This window comes from Balaenoptera borealis (genome assembly GCF_965194805.1).
Source record: "Balaenoptera borealis genome assembly, chromosome: 11".
In the NCBI taxonomy this organism is placed as follows: Eukaryota; Metazoa; Chordata; class Mammalia; order Artiodactyla; family Balaenopteridae; genus Balaenoptera; species Balaenoptera borealis.
The window spans coordinates 34799229-34817165 of NC_138868.1; the positions used below are offsets into that span (position 1 = coordinate 34799229).

Below are 17937 nucleotides of genomic sequence, written 5' to 3' on the forward strand. Positions count from 1 at the left end.
AAGTCTGGAAGTTTTTTATTGCCACCTAAGTAGCAGTGGAAGGATACATAAAGGAAAAAAACGGAGCCTTCCCTTTGACAAGTTTCCAGATGTCGACGGGAAAGAGACTACAAGATGGCAGTCCCTGGGATTAAGGGAGTTCCTTCCTGCTGAAGGATTCATTATAAAAAGGAGATAAATTATTATCAAGGGGAATGCCATGAAAGCATCTACTCTGAGAAGAGGGTTGCCCAACATCAAATATCACAAAGGTTTTGGCTTTAAGGAAAGTAGAAATTTTCTTATATAAGATTTTCTAGGAGTTTCCTGTGATTTTTATGATGCTGAACATTGAACCAAAGAATATAAGTATTCAATAAAATTATAGTCTTTTAAATTAAGCTGAGTATTTTATTGCTTCTTTGTTAATTAAGTCTTTTTTTATAATTATGCTTGTGTTAGTCTGGCTTCCATGACCTAATATTTATACTCATCCCAATGGATCCAGGTTCTTTGGATTCACACCTTATATAATTTAATGCTGAGTCATTTAATTATAATTAAATATAATTTAATGCTATAAATATATAATTTAATTTAATTCCCAAACTCACATAAAAAATAAGTGTTCTAAAACTAATTCCTGGGTAAAATCCAAGAGTACAACCAAGTCATCATTTCAAGATGCAAGGATGACCCAAGTCATCTAAAAAAAGTGGTTTATTTTAAAGTCAAGTTCCTGAGCCCTGAGGGTAAGCAGTATGATGGGATGGTTAAGAACATTTGGTTCAGGGGTATCAGGTAGATCTGGCTCCAGTGTTGACTGTTACTGACTCTGTGACCCTTGGCAAGTTACCCTCAAAAAACCTCAGTTTCATCACCTGTAAATAAGTAAATCTCTATATGGAGACAATAATACCTACCCCACAGGGTCATTGTACTGATGGCATGAAAAAATTCAGGCAAACAGCACAAAATATGGCACTGAGTAAAAGTTCAATAAATTCAAATATTGTCTATTAGAGATGCTATAAAAGGAGAGCTGAGACTGAGTGACATCCAGGAACCCCATCCTACCTCCCAAAGCAGCTCTGTTATCTAGTTTCCGTTTTGGGACTTTAGGTAAGATTCTATCTGAAGAGAGTTTTTCACTTTGTAAAAGAAAAAATGATGAAAATTAATACTTCAAGAAAGTAATAATAACAAACATTCTTTGAGTATATGTAGGCACTATTCTGAATGGTCTCTGTGCACAAATTATTTAATTTTCACAGCACATTCTTGATAGGTACAATTACCTACACTTTATAGAAGGGCAAAATGAGACACAGAGAAGCGATGTAATTTGATCATGTCTACGCACCTAATAACCTGAAGTGCCAGGACCTGGAACCAGGAATACCAGCACCAGAGCCCACACACTTAGCCCCACCACTAGCCTGTCTTTCTGAGTATAAGTCATTCTCTACAGGCCCCAAATTCCTCTTTCTCCATAGTGTTTTGAAGGGAAGGATTACATCATTCACCTCATTGTCTAAAACAGTATATGGACTGGCTATAAAAGACTTGAAAAGATAGCTATCCAGGAGCAAATGATGGTGGCCAAAAAATATTTCCAGGAGCCTAGATACATGTAAGATACTATGAATTATTCCAACGCAAAGTCATAAACTTTAAAGTCAGGCAGACCTGGTTCAAATTCAAGTGGCTGCATATTCTCTGTTAGGACTTTCAAGGTGGAAATTGATAAAAACTCAACTTTTTACTGGCATAAGGATTTAGGGATTGATTGGAAAGATATTGGATGACTCACATAATCTAGAACAAGGCCAGCAAAGAAACCTCAAGGATTGGGACAGAGAACTCAGAACTGTGTTCTCCTTTTATGTTTTCCCTGCATTCCTCCAGGACTGCCCTCAGCTCTGGGGTTACATTCATAGCACTCAAAGTCAATGATAAAGGAGGAGTTTTCACTGCCAGCTCCAGCACAAAATCCAGGTGAGTGACTCCAATTGCCCCAAGGTGGACCACTTCCCTCCCTTCCTATCCAGTCACCCCATCACTGTGACCAAGGAGGTGCACTCCTGTTTCCAGATGGGGAGGCCTATCACCAGAAGAATGGTAATAATGAGAATTTACCAAGTAGATGAAAACCATAGTTACCACAGGGACTAAGGTTGTTATCCGAAATCAGACAATTCTAGTCACCCTATTGGCTTATAAAGGATAAGTTGAGTAATGCATGTAAAGCAACTGGAACACTATAGATGCTAAATAAATATTAGGTTCCTCAAGTTGTAGAGCCCTTCCTCCAAGTCCTGGGAAGAGCTGATAAAGGACAAGAAGAGCTAGATGAGAAGGAGTGTGTGTGTGTGTGTTTATTTTTCCCAACCACTGTACTTTTGAAGTATTGGACTCCATGACAAAGTTTCTTCACTCCATCCATCCCACCCTCCTCAGCTCAGGTAATGTTGTAGTGATTTGTGCTGTTCTAGAGTGGGTCTCACTGTAGCTTCCAAGCATATCTGGTGGCTTGTTGCCCACATGGCCCACAGTAAGAAATACAACTTATATTTACAATAACCCTCATTATATATTACAAAAATGGAGAAACTTTTCACATAATATTACCCTTACTGGATGTGATTGATGTACTCTCATATCTTGTGTTTTAGCCAGTTCCTTTTTTAAGGCTGGTTTTGGATCACTAAATTGGTTTAAAGATCCTTTAAAAGGTCATGACCTTTACTTTGAAAAAACACTAGTTTTGGCGGGAGTGAGGAGGATGGAGGATGGAGGGTTGGGAGTCTGGATTTTCTCCCTCTATTAATATATTAGGTCCTTTCCCAGAGCTTTAAGGGTGCCCCCTTGTCGTTGGAGAAGCTGTGAAGTCCATGCTATTAATCATTTCCATAATGCATAGGTGAAATGGCAAAATGTGGAAAGACAAAAACTTGGTGATACTCTCACCTATAAGAAGAAAAGCAAAGGCTGATTTACAGCATAAATGTTGTATTGGAGACCCCAGGATTTGGAGTTATATGGACCTGGGTACAACTCTACTACTTACCATGTAATAATGCCATAAAATTTAATATCTCCAGTCCTCAGCCATATCGTCTGTAAACTGGAAATCAGAATGACACAGTATCTTTCTCATAGGACTTTTTGGATAATTAAGTGCATTAACATATAAGAACTGAAATAACCTGCTGTATAATTTAGTATGTAAATAAATTTCCTGAAACACAACCTTTGCATTCACACATTCTCATCTTATCAAAAAGTCTAGTGTCTGTAACTTACTGAAGGCTTCCCCAGATATGACCAGAAATCCAAGTGCTTACTCTTGTCCAAAGATTATGTTCTCTCTCCTCGTCTCTGGAGCCAGAGCTCAGATATGCTCCCTGGAGGCTGGAGGATTGGAAAATTTCTTCTGCCACCTGAAGACGGCTGCTCCGAAACAATACACTATGTTATATGGACTTCATAGCTAGTGTCAAAGCCAAAGCCTAATTGACACAAATTATATAAGACAAGGGTTTCCAAAGGGATCCTCTGCTTGTTTCTGCAGGCACATCTGAAGTGCATGGATAGATCTGAATCCCCTGCTCCAGACCTTGCAACTAGGGCTGATGCAAGTGCTTGCCCCAGGCTGCAGTGGATTTCTCTGGAGCTGGAGAGAACATCCTCTACCCCCAGTGCTGTGCTCAGCAGAAAATATTATTGCCTTGGAGGCCAGTGTGGAATGGATACAGCATAATGTGGAGAGAAGAAAGAAGAGAGAGGATAATATTCCTACACCCCCATTCAGGAATGTCACTGCTGCTTTAGCATCCTTCTACTTTCTGGGCCCTGTCCTAAGGAGAGAGTAAAAACTACTCATTTAATTAGACATATATCACTGCCAGTTCCATTTGTCTTAAGTTCTTCTGGAAACAGGTTGGAAAGATCCCTGAGTAATCTGGAGGAGTGGGATGGAGGTTGAGTACACTATCAACTCAGATGGTTATAGCACAGCAATGAAATTAGGACTTACTCCCATTTTGTTGTGTGCTATATCTATACTTTCTATAAAAGCATAAAAATCATGTCATAAATGTGTTGTCTGTGGTCCCAGATAACAATAGAAAAAAGCATGGCAGAGTGGAATGGACATGAGCTTTGAAATCCTTTATGGGTTTCAGTCATGATTCTGTCATGTACTATCTGTGTTATCTCAGGTAAGTTATTGACTTCTCTGAAATGTTTCCTTGTTGATAGTGAATCCATGGCATCTGCTTCATATGTATCTTCTCTCACAAAATATAGAAAAGTATAACTGAAGTAAAGCATGGAAACTGCAAAAACAAACCAAATAAAGAAGAAAAGAAAAGAGTTTTGGTCACTGCTGTTGTAGGAGTTCATCCAGATGTGATCGCTGGTTGACCCACAAGCTAGACCTGGGCAATCAGAAGCTCTTTATCTCTTCTCCTTTCCTTGAAATGTATGTTCTGCCCACTGTTCTCATAGTGGGAGCAATTTTAAGGACACAGCCTTGAGAGAGCAATGTGTAGTTGAGACCATCTGGACTGAATACGTGACTGAACTTATCAAGGCCTTTATATAAACTTTTAAGATTCTAGTGGGTAGATGCAGAGATCTACTCATTTTGTGGCCCTCCAAGACACGTCTTGTATGTAACTTTCCTTGCTTATTAAATGTGCCACCTACCAATATGGAGTGGTCTGCCTCTTTTTTCGACCTCTCCTTTCCCTCTCTGTAGAGGGGCCAGTTGCAAATTTTACCCAGGTTTTGAACCAAACTCCCAAGGTTGCAAACCATCTACTGCCTGATTATTTGTCGTTCATTTGGCCACGTGTATTTGCAATCCTTTTCTATTAAGGGCAGTATTTCTCAACAAAGAACTACTGATAATTCTCTGTTGTCATGACCTGTCCTGTGCACTGTAGGATGTTTAGCAGCATCTCTGGCCTCTGCCCCCTGTATGTCAATAGAAACCTCACACTACAGCCAGAGAATAACAGTAAAAAAATGTCTACAGACATGACCAAATGCTTCCCTCTATACTCATTTCAGAAATTCCTATCCAATGAGACAAATATAATTTCCTACTAAATAAATAGAAAATTCCAAATTCTCATTTTCTTGGCTTTCCTTGCAGTTGAGGCTCAGGGATGTAATCCAGTCTCCTCCAATCACAGGCACCCATGCTGGTCTTTGAATCATGTTAGTAATGCGAAAGAAGGTAACTGCATAGAGTCTATTCTGCAGAGGGTGTCGTCAGTGGTAAGGCTGAATCAGTAGTAACCTACACCATGTATCCAAAGCTAGTGCCATGGACCAATGTTGATGGTGTCTGTGTAGTATACTGTGGTGCCCATGATCAAGAGAGTGCAGTGATGTCTAGACCAGACAAGTTCTTCAGTGTCATTTAGGGCATTGTCCTTGGCTACATAGATTCTAACCATTTTCAGAGATTCTGAGAGTTGTTCAATAACCTTTCAACAAATGTTCTGCTCAAATGAGAGTTATTACTGTTGCTTCCACTTAATAATCCTGACTGATACAGTAGCTATTGCATAAATTCAGATGTTTTAGGAAGCTTTGACAAATGACTATGAAATATATATATATATATATATATATATATATATATATATATATATATATATATAAAATTGTTTCCAAGTGAATGTTGTAATACTCTCCTTGAGAGAGGCTGGCCAACCCTTTACTGATGTCTGCATGTTGGAAGAGAAACATCATAGATAGGTACTTCATGATGTATTAGAGGAAGAGATGTTACTGATTTTGATAGATAGAGGTTGCTTTTAAAGAGAAAAGCTAGCTGGATAGAAAGAGAAAGTGCACCCTTTGCTATATTTTTGCATGGATTTTACAAGGTTCTTGTACGATATGACACTGTTATTCCTGAAAGATAACTGGTCCAGTGCCAAGCTCTTAAAAGGCTCTCAGGAAAGGCTTCTTAACTTGACTATACAAAGCAACATGTATGAAAAGTCCCTAATCATATTTTTACCACTTTCTGAACAGAATGTTGCTTTGGCTGGTGATTTCAAAATAGGAACTATTCTGTAGAAAAACCCAACTTTTTATTCAGAGGCCTACAAATCCACTTCTTAACACAAGATGCCTTCCGTGGTTCAGAGCTTAGGGAAAGGGGAATTGAAAAGATGCTGGGATGTTAGAAAAAGGACTCATTTATGTCTATGATGTTGTGCTTTTAAGCCAGGATCACACACTCCTTAGGGGGCAGGAAGGGATCCAATAGCTACCAGCCTTGGACACCCTGTCCTTTTCATGGAAATACACTTAATTCTCTCACTTGACCCATACTCTTGCTTCTGCTCTCCCATAAGAAACTTCTGATCTTTTGTGTTTTATCTTTCATTCTCAGCCTCAGGTGTACTTGAAGGTTATGGTTTTTCCATGACTTTGAATCCCTAAGCTTCCTGAATATTATCTTGCCCTCATGCAGAGATTTTTTTCTCAACTGGAGGCTTCAGATGCCCACCTCTCCTTAGTCCAGCTCTATCCCACTACATCCTGGCACAAATCCACCAAAATGATGTCCCAGCCCACCCCCAAAATCAAAAGGTACACCAAGTTTATCTGTGAGAAGACCTGCTCCTGAAAAAACAAGATCTTCAATAATCACTTTGCTGTTCACATGAAACCAACACAACATTGTTAATGAACCATACTCCAATATAAAATAAAAAGTTAAAAAAAAAAAAAGAATGTCCAATGTGATGGTATTAGGAGGTGGGGCCTTTGATAGGTGCTTAGGTCTTGAAGGTGGAGCCCTCATGAATGGGATTAGTATTCTTATAAGAGACCCCACAGAACTCCCCAGCCCCTCCCACCATGTAAAGATACAGTGAGAAGTCTGCGACCTAGAAGAGAGCCCTCATTTGACCATGCTGGCACCCTAATCTCAGACTTCCAGCCTCCAGAATTGTGAGAAATAAATTTCTGTTGTTTTTAAAAATAAATAAATAAATAACAAATAAAAGGCTCTGGACTCTGCACAGAGCTTCATAACCTCTTCGTGGACTTTTTGTCTTCAAGCTGATGATGGAAAAATAGTTATATTCCAGTCTAAGCCAGAAATCCAGTATGCACCACAGTTGGAGCAGGAGCCTAAAATTTTGAAAGAACCATCGTTAAGCAAAATGTCCTCAGATCTTCAACTGAGAAGTTCACAAGCACATAGGAACTATCTTGAAGATGGAGAAAGTGATGACTTTTTAAGATGCCTCTCTCTTATTCCGGGTGGATTTTAACCATGACTCTTGTCCTCTCCGTGATGGTATTGCTCTGGATTTGCTGTGCAACTGTGGCTACAGCTGCGGAGCAGTATGTCCCCTCTGAGGAGCTGAGTGTCTATGGTGACCTGGAATTTGTGAGTGAACCAAAGCTAAACAGATATCCAACTTCTTCTCTCGTGGTTGTTAGATCTAAAGGTGAAGATCACGAAGAAGCAGGGCCTCTACCTGCAAAAATGAATCTTGCTCATTCAGAAATTTAAGCTTTTTTTTTTTTAAAGAAAAGTGTAATAGACATCTAAATTTCCATTCACATGGTGCTTTTTAAAATGGTTTCATTGGATATAGGGCTTAAAAATCACTATTAAATGCAAATAAAGTTAAAAAAAACAACAACAGGTACTTACCATCTCACCAAATCAGAAGTCTAGAGGTAGGAGGGGCCAGCATTGAAGTGGCCATTCAGCAGTGCTACCAAAGACTCCTCCCAACTTTTCTGTCACCATTGTTGGGTTGGCAGCTACTCTCCATGTGGCTGTGAGATTGGTGCCACAGCTGGAGACACAACAGCATTCTGACCAAAAAATAAATAAATATAAGGCATGGGCAATATGGGTTTCTACTTACATGGCTCCCTTTGATCAGGAAGGGAAATTATTCTCAGCATATCCCTCTCAAACTTGCCTACATCTCCAACTCCCAGACCAATAAATATCATGTGGCTGGGCATCTCATCACCCAAACCCGTTTGGAATCTTGTTAGCAAGAAAGGAAGAGATGTGTTTAGATGTGCAACCAAAAATGTCTGCCAGCCTTGCCTTGAGCTGGAGTAGAGAAAGGCATGGCAGTGCGGGTGCTATCCTTGTTCTTTGTACCTTTTTCTCAAAAAATAACCAGAAAAGAATCAGAAGTTTGGAAACAGAACTTGAGTTTTATTCAAAGAGAGCTATTCAGTATTAGTACCTGTGTACATTGTAGTATGCAGTCCAAAATTGGAATCTCCTGTTTGTAAGAGCATCCCTTTGGTTAAAGTCCCACGAGAAATCATCTTTAGCTACTAAGACCAACATCTCTGCTCTTGTTTCCTTTCACCATATTTGTGCCACAGTATAAGGCAGGAGTGACGGCAGCAGCAGCAGAGCTGAAGCGTCCACATGAAGGAGATGAATCACACCAGTGCTTTTTTCTGCAGGACCCTGGAGCATAGCACATGATGGGGTGAGCACTGCATGTGGAGAGGAATGAGACACAAGCAGATGGAAACCTTGTTTCATATGAGTTATGCAGCCCCCAGGAGCCGTGGTGATAAATGTTAAAAAAGCAAGGGATTCAGCTGAAAACTGTTCTGACTGCACCACAGAAAACACTGTTGACTTGCTGGGATATTTGCTAAAATAGAAAGCTTTAGGATAGACATCTAAAGCAGAATTTATCACAGCACACAAAACCTTCAGTCAATACCCGTGGCTGTATAACATACTTTGCAATTGCCTGTGTGAATGGACTGGGTTGGGCTGAAAAAATCCTCACATCAGAGAAACTTCTTTGTGAAGTTTTACTTTCTTGGTATCATCTGCTCAAGAAAATAGTCTTGAACCTGAGTCATCAGCCTTATTTCATCTCAAATAAGTTCATTTTATAAATCTTGATGTTAAAAAAGAGCACAGCGCTGTTAGTAGTGATTGCTTTTTTAAATAGATAAGGATGGCAATTGTAATAATGTAAAAATGTACAGGAAACACTTTCATTAATGTTTTATTCATCAGACTGCATAAAATAGATAATAATAATGTTGATCATTTCTTTCTTGAACATTAGCCTCTTGTGTGCTAAACACCTTGCTTTTATGCTTTATCTCTAATGGTTATAAAAATCTTATCTTAGAAATAACTTATCTGAGGCTCCAAGTGATTTTCCCAGGACTGTGCAACTGATAAGAGATAGAGCTAGTCTTCAAATCCAAGTTTATCTGACTCTAAAGCCCTTATATTTGATACTTCCTAATACACTGCTTCATATGTCCTAGTTTTTCCCATAAAACCAGTTATACTTCAGCCCATCTAAAAATGCCAAGCGTGAGGAATAAGGATAGAGGGAAGAACCACAAAGAAGATGAGTTTCATCTTGTCTCATGAAAGGCACAGAAAGGGATGGGGCAAAAGACTGATGAAAAGTTGTCTCCATAATATGAGGATTAACCATTGAGAAATGCTGCTCCAAATAGTGGGAAAAAGTAAATCAAGGGAATTAAAACAGCATCTAATAATTTTGTTGCTGAACCTTAACATTGGCAACATTCATAACATGATTCATCGCATTGCATTGAATTTCTAACTTTTCCTCAATCCAATTAACTAGTAGAAATATCTTAAAAATACTTCTGGACGTGTCTGTAAGGGTGTTTTCAGATGAGATTAACGTTTGAATCCATGGACCCAGTAAAGTAGATTGGCCTCCCAATGCAGATGGGTATCATCCAATCTGTTGAGGGCTGAATACAACAGAAGTAGAGGAGGTTGGAATTCACCCTTTCTTGCTTCCTGCCTGTTTGTTTCACTTACAGCATCTCACCACATCTCATTTGGCCCTTGGGCTGGGATTTAAACCATCACTCCCCTGGTTCTTAGGCCTTCAGACTTAGACTGATTTATACCACTGACTTTCCTGGGTTTACGGCTGTAGACTACAGATCGTGGAACTTCTCAGCTTCCTTCATCATGTGAGCCAATTCTTCAGAATAAACATTTCTCTTTCTCTCTCTCTCTGTGTCTCAGTCCATGTTGATCAAGGAAAATCAAAGGTTATAAAGTATTACCCAGTCTACAATCCAGATACCACTGATAAAAACTGAAGTCAAAAATGATGAGGAAAAAAAAGTGAACTTTTTGTTCATATAACCTATAAGTGGCACTTTGGGATATTAGGGTTGAAGGGGATAAAGTTTGTTAGCCCAGGCAACATGGATATGGGTTGAGATAGAGCTTCCTTAAAGGAAAACAAATACTGTTTTTACTTGAAGAAGGGTATAAAGGTCTGCTGAACAAGCTAGAAAAATAATAACTATTTCCAATTGAGTAAATGAGATATAGATAGATGAGACAGATAGATAGATAGATAGATAGATAGGCAGGCTAACACGTGGAAAGAAAATAGTTGTGTTGACAGAATGTTAATAGCACTTTATCTGGATGGCCATATTATTAATAGTTGTTTTTCCTGCTTGGAACTTCCCTATATGTGGTGGATATTTTGATTCTCAACCTCAAGTCTTCACTTTGGAGGGTTTAGAAAGTTATCACCTAAATCCCCCCAAATAGTCATGCAGCTAGCATTCTGGATGCAAATTACATACTGCCAGTACTTAGGAGAGATTTGGAAGGCAGAATGAAGAAACAGCCATTTCCCCACCACCTTTGGCTCTTGCTGCAGACAATTTAGAAATGTGAGACTTTCACACAGCTGCGCTCCAGTCCTCGTGTTCAAGTTTGGTGGAACACACAGAGTGTTATGAAAACACTGAGTGACTTCCTAGTCTGGATTTCTGATAGCTGTGTCACAGCTTCAGCTTGCTCGTCCTCCGGAGTAAGAGGAAGTTGTCACAGCAAGGGGCAGCGGCTGCCTCTGAGATGGTAGCTCCCCTTGTGGTTCAGCTCTGCGTTATTCTGGGAACCCATTCAGAATGTCTAGCCCAGAACCTGTTTTTTCAGTCCTTCCAGCAATTGTGTAAGCACCTAATATCTTGTATTAAATTCTTTTCTGCTGAAAATACTTATAGTAATTTCTGTTTTCTGCACTCAGCCTTACTGATTCACCTATATTTTATTATATTGTGACTGTAAATCTTATATCTTGTGTAACAAAAATACTCCTTTTAAATCTCATGCCATTTCTCACCAACACAAATTCTTTATTTAAATTAGCTCGTCTCTTTACAATTCCCAGAAATGCCCTTTGCTCACCTCTATATGTATGCTCCCTTCTGTCTACTCAAGCCTACTGAGAGAAACCATGGCATATCTGTAATAGCTAAGAGATCTAACATTTCTGCCATATCCACTGTGCCCAGTAAAGCAACAGCAGTCCTGTGGGGAAATGGTGGTGTCCAACATGGCAGGACAAAAATGTAGTGAGATGGCACTGTGAGAAATCCCCTGGGCCTAAAGAAAATTTGGGGTAGGAAGAGATTTTGCAGAAAGCTAGAGTTTCTCTTTGAGCTGGTAAGAGCAAGAGCAAGGATGATTTGGAAGTATATGTTTAGTTATTTTGATCCCTATGTCTGATTTCATTATTATTCTTCTCACAACAGAACTCTGAATTTTGACAGTGTACACTGGAAGTGAATATCATCTTAGTCTCTGGCTATGATTCATTTCCTCCTCTTTATTCTTACAGATGAAAGTGAACAATAGATTGTATTAGTTCGTGTCCTTCTGAGGTTTTCTTTTTAAAGATAAAGGCATGTGGGAAAAAATTTTACCCACAACAAAGTGTACCAAATGTGTAAAAAGGGAGATTCTAATTTTCATGTTTGCAGCCATTCCAATATGCAATCCCACTGGCCAGAGATAACCAGTGCTACCAGATTGGATAAAAACTTTCTGACATCTTTTGGATACATTTACACCATTTTTAAAAGTGGGAACACACTGTCCATACTGTTTGCTAATTGATACTTTTTCTTAATAGTATATCATGGACATATTTCCATGTCAGTATTCATTACACGACTTCATTCTTTTAAAAAGCTGTATTGTGGCTTACTTTACATATGTAGTTTATTTAACCTTTATCCTATTAATCAACTTTGAGATTGCTTCCTCATTTTTGTTCATGAAAATGGTACAATGTATATCTCAGTGTACTTGGAATTAAATTGATATGAAGGTCTTCAAATGAAAGTTTTGTTTTCAATCTACCAAAAACAGTTAAGAACTACTTAGTTTATATAATATCATGAGCCTGAGGGTAAATTAATATTTTTGTTTGTAGTTTAATATAAAATCTGGGTTGAGGCATAAAAGTTAGGAGTTTGTATATTAAGTGTAAAGATCTTGACCCTTTTTCCTGCAGTAATCTGAAACTAGGTTCACAGAACAAAGAACTCATTAACCATTTACGTTTATGGACGGAATTGAGATGTGTGAAATGCAGAATTTAGAATACCCCCAAAAAACAAATTAAACAAATTTTATTGTTCCCAAAACCAAATGTATTCTCAAAAGTTTATCAGTAAATGTTATCAGTGATGCAGTAAAAGTTAAATAAAAAAATGTAATTTCAGTTATCAGAGAAAATAATATATCTGAAGCAAGTTCTAGATACATTTTGTTTCAGGTGTATCCCAAGAAGAGGTTGACAATGTAAATCTAAGCTGAAATTAGTGGTACAGATCATGTTAGGAAATCACATGTTCTTTCAAGTCCTAAACACAGTGAAACTTATTCTCCAAAACTCTAAGGAAGAACCCATACTCCATTCAGCATTGGTCTCAGAATGCAATCAGCATGGCAAAGACAGAGATAATCTTTTTAACAAATCATACCTCCATAGAATCTCAAAGCTCACAGGGACTTCAAAGGCCACTTAATTGCCCTGCTGGTCCTTGAATTCCCCTTTCTGCCCTTCACCAGATGGACTACTAGCTTACGTTCAAATATCTCTAAGCTATAGGCATTTCTCCACCGAATGCAGAAATTTGTCCTGTTTTCAGATACTCAGATTTTTTAAATCTTGGATTTCTTTCTTTCTGTAAGCGTTCGGTATTAGATCAAGCCTCTGGAGCCACAAAGAATAAGCTTCACCCTTCTCTCTCATGACAGCCTTGTAGATATCTGAAGACAGCTCTCATCTGCATCCTGAGGTTTCTCTTAAGGGTAAACATCTTGCGGGTGGAAGATATTCTGAACCCATAAGATCAATTACACTTTCCAGAGACGTCTGACTTTCTTTTTTTTTTTGATCATTCATTCCATCAATCGACTAATATTTATTGAGAGCTTTCCACATGTCAAGTATGGCACTTTCAAACTCACTAGTAAGAAAAGTGAACACCCCTCTGTCCTCAGTAAGCTTATGGTAGAGTTAGGGCAAAAAAGACATTGATCAATTTACCTCCCATAAACCATGTCAATTACAGAGAGGAGTGCCACAGAGGAGAGTTAGCCAGTCCTGTGGGAGCAAGTAATAGAAAGCTCTGATACCCTGAGTGATAGGGTAAGCTTTCCTGAGAAAGTGATGATTTGAGTTGTGATCCAAAGAATGCATATGAGACATCTAGATGGAGACATAGGAGAAAAGATTTGCTTACTGAAAGAAGACAAGACCTGTAGAAGGAGGGAGCATTGTCTGAGAAAGGTCGTGTAGCAAAGGCATAGAAAATGATTGGGAAGAATGGTATGAGATTGACCTGGAGAAGTGAATTTTGGGCATGTTTGAGGTTTGGTTGTTTACAAAGCTTATTGAAGAGTTTTAAGAGCAAGAGTGAAATGATCAAATTTGCATTTACAATATGTTGCTTTGATCTCATGAGAGAAAACAGGTTGGAGGGCGGGGCAGGAGGAAATGTAAGTCAATTGCTAAGAGGCTATTGGAATGGTCCAGTAGCTGAGGCTAGAGGATGAAGGAGATGGGGTGACTGGTGAGAAATGGGTGCATTTAAGAGATGTTTAATAGGCAAGTGTTGAGAATTCCAAATGAACCAGCACAAATTTTTAGAATACAGTTTTTGTTTATATGAAAGTTTAAAGCAAACTTTGAAAGCAGTTTAATTTTTTATTTTCTATTATTTTAAAGTGATTAAAGACTTGAACATTAACAACAGAATACACAAAGATGTTAAACAGTATTTTAGAAAAGTCCACAGAGTATATACAGAAGAAATGTTTCAAAACTTTTTTTTCTGATTTGGACATGTCGGAAAGCATATCTGCAGGTTCTAGATCTTCCAATTCAGCGTTTCATCTTCCTAAGAGAATCTTAGTGGAAGAATAGAAGGAGAAGAATAAGGAATTTAGAGGTGGACAATAAGTCCTTATATTTTTTTAAAAAGTATAATCTTGAACATATGAAACTAGAGAAACAGTAAAATAAAAAATTTTAAATATAGTCTTTTCTCTTTGCAACCACTGTGAGTTATAAAAGTAGAGTAGAAAAGTATTTCTTGCTTTCTTGAGCTGGTCGGGGATATTTTATTGTATAAATAATAAACTTGAAGTTTAAAATTGAAGGATTTCAAACAATGGTGTCAACAGCATCCCGATTATAAATCCTGGAATTCACTAAAATTGAAGTTGCCTATTTCAAACGCAGACGTTGGTTTTTAAAGATTGGTCACCTAGCACCATCTTCTGGCTACATAATAATTTTTGGTTTTCTCCCTCACTACAAAATTGTTACTGTGTAAATATTATGATTGTGGTGCCACCTGCTGGATATTTTTCTAAAAATGAACACATTCTGAAGAGTTGTGCTGGGAAATCAGTTGCTTACACCTCATGGGTATGACTTCTAACCACTCTAGAAAAAAAAAAATAATACTTGCAAAGTAGCTAGACCTCCTGATTCTAAGAATTATTCTAAGTTATTCAACATAATATTTTAATGTTATAAAGAATTATTATGCATTCTATTGATTCTTATGGAGAAAGAGGCTATATGTCCCTTTGGTAACTCATTCCCTAGTTCCTCTTTTGCTGTCCCTGTGCAAACTTTAGCCACATGAGAAATTATCCCCAAATAGTTTTAAAGAAGAGTAAAATAATACTTGAGCATGTTTTACAGTATTTATTAAATCTTACAACTCTAAGAAATAGATTAGCTCTGTCTTACTGACTGGAAAACAGAGATGTGGTTTGGCTGCACCTAAGGTAGCTTATACCAAAACACAGCAAAGAAAATTTGAACCAAGATATTTTTTACAGTGAAGCCTCTACTTTTTCTACCCCGCCTGTTTTCATTGCTACTTAATGGGGTTTGAGTAAATGTGGATTGTATATAAATCTGATTTTTAAAGCCTAATAAAAACATTTTCTAATCTCCACTAACACGTTTCCTTCTCAGAACTGTACAGTTCTTAGCCGAGTTCACTTTATTTCCTTTATTAGTTTTCCACAGGCTGAATGACACACTTTCTATTTGTCATCCTGGGCTTCTTTCTGCGTGGGTATCTCTAAAACCAACCATGACATTCAAATTTCACTCATTTATATTTGGACAGAAAAGTCCAAAGAAAGGAATAATAATTTGTCACTGTTCTAAAGTGTTGATTAGATTCACCCTAAAAATAAGAATGCTGAAACTTCTGAGTTAAAGAAAAGATGCTCCATTAATTTATTAGTACTAATCATATGTAATGTGATTTAACCCGAGCTGTTTAATGGTGTATTTTAAAAGTTCTCTTAACTGGTCCTATATACTCATTAGACTCCTCCCCAAAAGCTAATAGTGAGGACTCTCTATTAGATAGTGGGTCAAATTGCAGCAGGATGAGGGTAGAAGAGGTCCCTTTTATCTGCAGAAAAATCTGTCCACAGCAAGACAAAGTAAGGCCAACCTATAGAGGGAGACAAAGCTAATGGAGATGAATAATTATTTGACTGAACCAGATTTCCTCCTGTATTTCCCAGTCACATAAACCAAAATAATAAAATCTTTCAGTTTGTGACTTTCGTAAGTGTTTCTCTTCTTGCAACTAAAGGAATACTAACTAATACAGTTTTCAAAAAATACATATTGACTTAATAAATGCTAAATGAAATCACTTTGGTTAGTTCTCCTAAGTTCTCTGAGCTTCACCTGTTTTTAAAATTTAATTTTAAAATAAAGGGAATTATTTGCACTTTACTTTCCTCCCAAGGTTTATGGAGTTCAAATGAAATGAGCACCATATGAAATAAATGATTTATAAATGAAAGATTTAGAAACGTATGTAAAAGTGCTATATAAATGTCAAAATCATGGTATCCAAACCTGTCGTATTGTTGAGCAAATCAATCCACGTGACCAGCATAGTGATCCTTAAAAATGGCATCGGTTCAATAAAGTTTCATCTGTTTCATTGTGTCAGTTCTACATAAAGGTAAGAAAGAGGAACTTTCCAAGGGTTTTATTATTTAATCAACACTGTAACTTAATGTTATGACAGTTAAGTATCAATATAAGGATCCACTGACATTTATATTTGTCATATAATATATGCTTGAAAGAATACTTTATAAGAAACAACATTGTTTTTAATTTTTTTGTCTTTTGTAAAGAAGTGAAGTCATCATATCTGTAAGGGTAAAGTGAGATATTTCCCACACTGGTTTTTCAGTTCCTGGTATCTGGAAAATGTCTTCTGTGAAATACTGATCCAACTCTTAATGTTCCTATGATTGTATAAAGAATCAGAAGAGGGACTTCCCTGGTGGTGCAGTGGTTAGGAATCCACCTGCCAATGCAGGGGACACAGGTTCGAGCCCTGGTCCAGGAAGATACCACATGCCATGGAGCAACAAAGCCCATGCGCCACAACTACTGAGCCCACGTGCCACAACTACTGAAGCCTGCGTGCCTAGAGCCCATGCTCAGCAACAAGAGAAGCCACCGCAATGAGAAGCCCGAGCACCACAAGGAAGAGCAGCCCCCGCTCACCACAACTAGAGAAAGCTTGCGCGAAGTAACCAAGACCCAATGCAGCCAAAAAAAAAAAAAGAATCAGAAGAACAATTCATATTTACTTCTGTGATGTTAAATACCCGATGCAGTTTTGGTAGACTAATTAGATAAAGATTTAAGATAAGATGGAATCAGATGTCTTAAAATAATTATGTCTTAATTCTTTTTCTTACTTAACAAATAGATCTCTGTGCTATTTGGATAAATTTTCAATCTCCACTTCTATACTATGTGTTTTTATTTGTGTTCTCAAAATATCAATTTGGTGTAGAAAACTATATGATAGTCAAAACTAAAGAATACATGAAGGAAGAGATTTGTGATCCCCATGAATATGAATACAATTGTCTGCTCTTACATGGGATGACAGTTTTAGCATTTTCATCTTTCCCATCCCACCTTCCCCACAATTTGAGATTTTAAGACTTTTAAGTACTTAAGAGGAGCTCCCTCCATCTGTAAAACTTAACTGTTAATTAATTTTGTTCTAAAATTAAATTGCATTGTGCTTTTTTCCAATAAGTACGTCAATCGAAAGATAAGCACACAACATAAGGGCTGTGAGTTGAGTTTTATTCCGTATCTTACTGAGAGCTGTAGCCTGGGAGACAGCAACAGAAGTTTTTCTCTCAGTTTGTGAAGGTCACCCCTGATGGGGAGAGAATCATTTAAGTTTTGCTGTGAAAATTGATCACATCAGCATGACAAGTCTTTTTTGTGTTGTCGATGCTCTGAAGATCCAGAATACTCTTATGTGTGAAGATCTGCTTTTTAGGATGAAGCGAGAACAAAGGATCCTAAAACCTAGACTTCCATAAATCAGAAAATAAATGCGAAACTGAGAGGAGCAGGTCCCTACATGTTTCTCTAGGCTGACTGTATGTAATGAAACGCAGAGACTTGAGAAAATGTTTTGCACTGTTAAATTAATCAAACAAGGAGGCCATTGGATGAGGCTCTAATGCCACTGTAGCCTATGTAAGCATCCCAAAATCTAAGTCTGTAAATA

The 17937-nt window shown here is 37.8% G+C and overlaps 1 long non-coding RNA gene and 1 pseudogene across 2 annotated transcripts in view; both read left to right on the forward strand.

Moving 5' to 3' along the window:
• The window catches only part of LOC309606032, a 1194635-nt gene that overhangs the window by 129608 nt on the left and 1047090 nt on the right, over nt 1-17937 (forward strand). The window lies entirely within an intron of this gene.
• On the forward strand, nt 5216-10132 carry LOC309605846 (transmembrane protein 59 pseudogene; annotated as a pseudogene). Its single transcript has 2 exons — nt 5216-5227; nt 7020-10132. The product of its transcript is annotated as a transmembrane protein 59 pseudogene (transcript).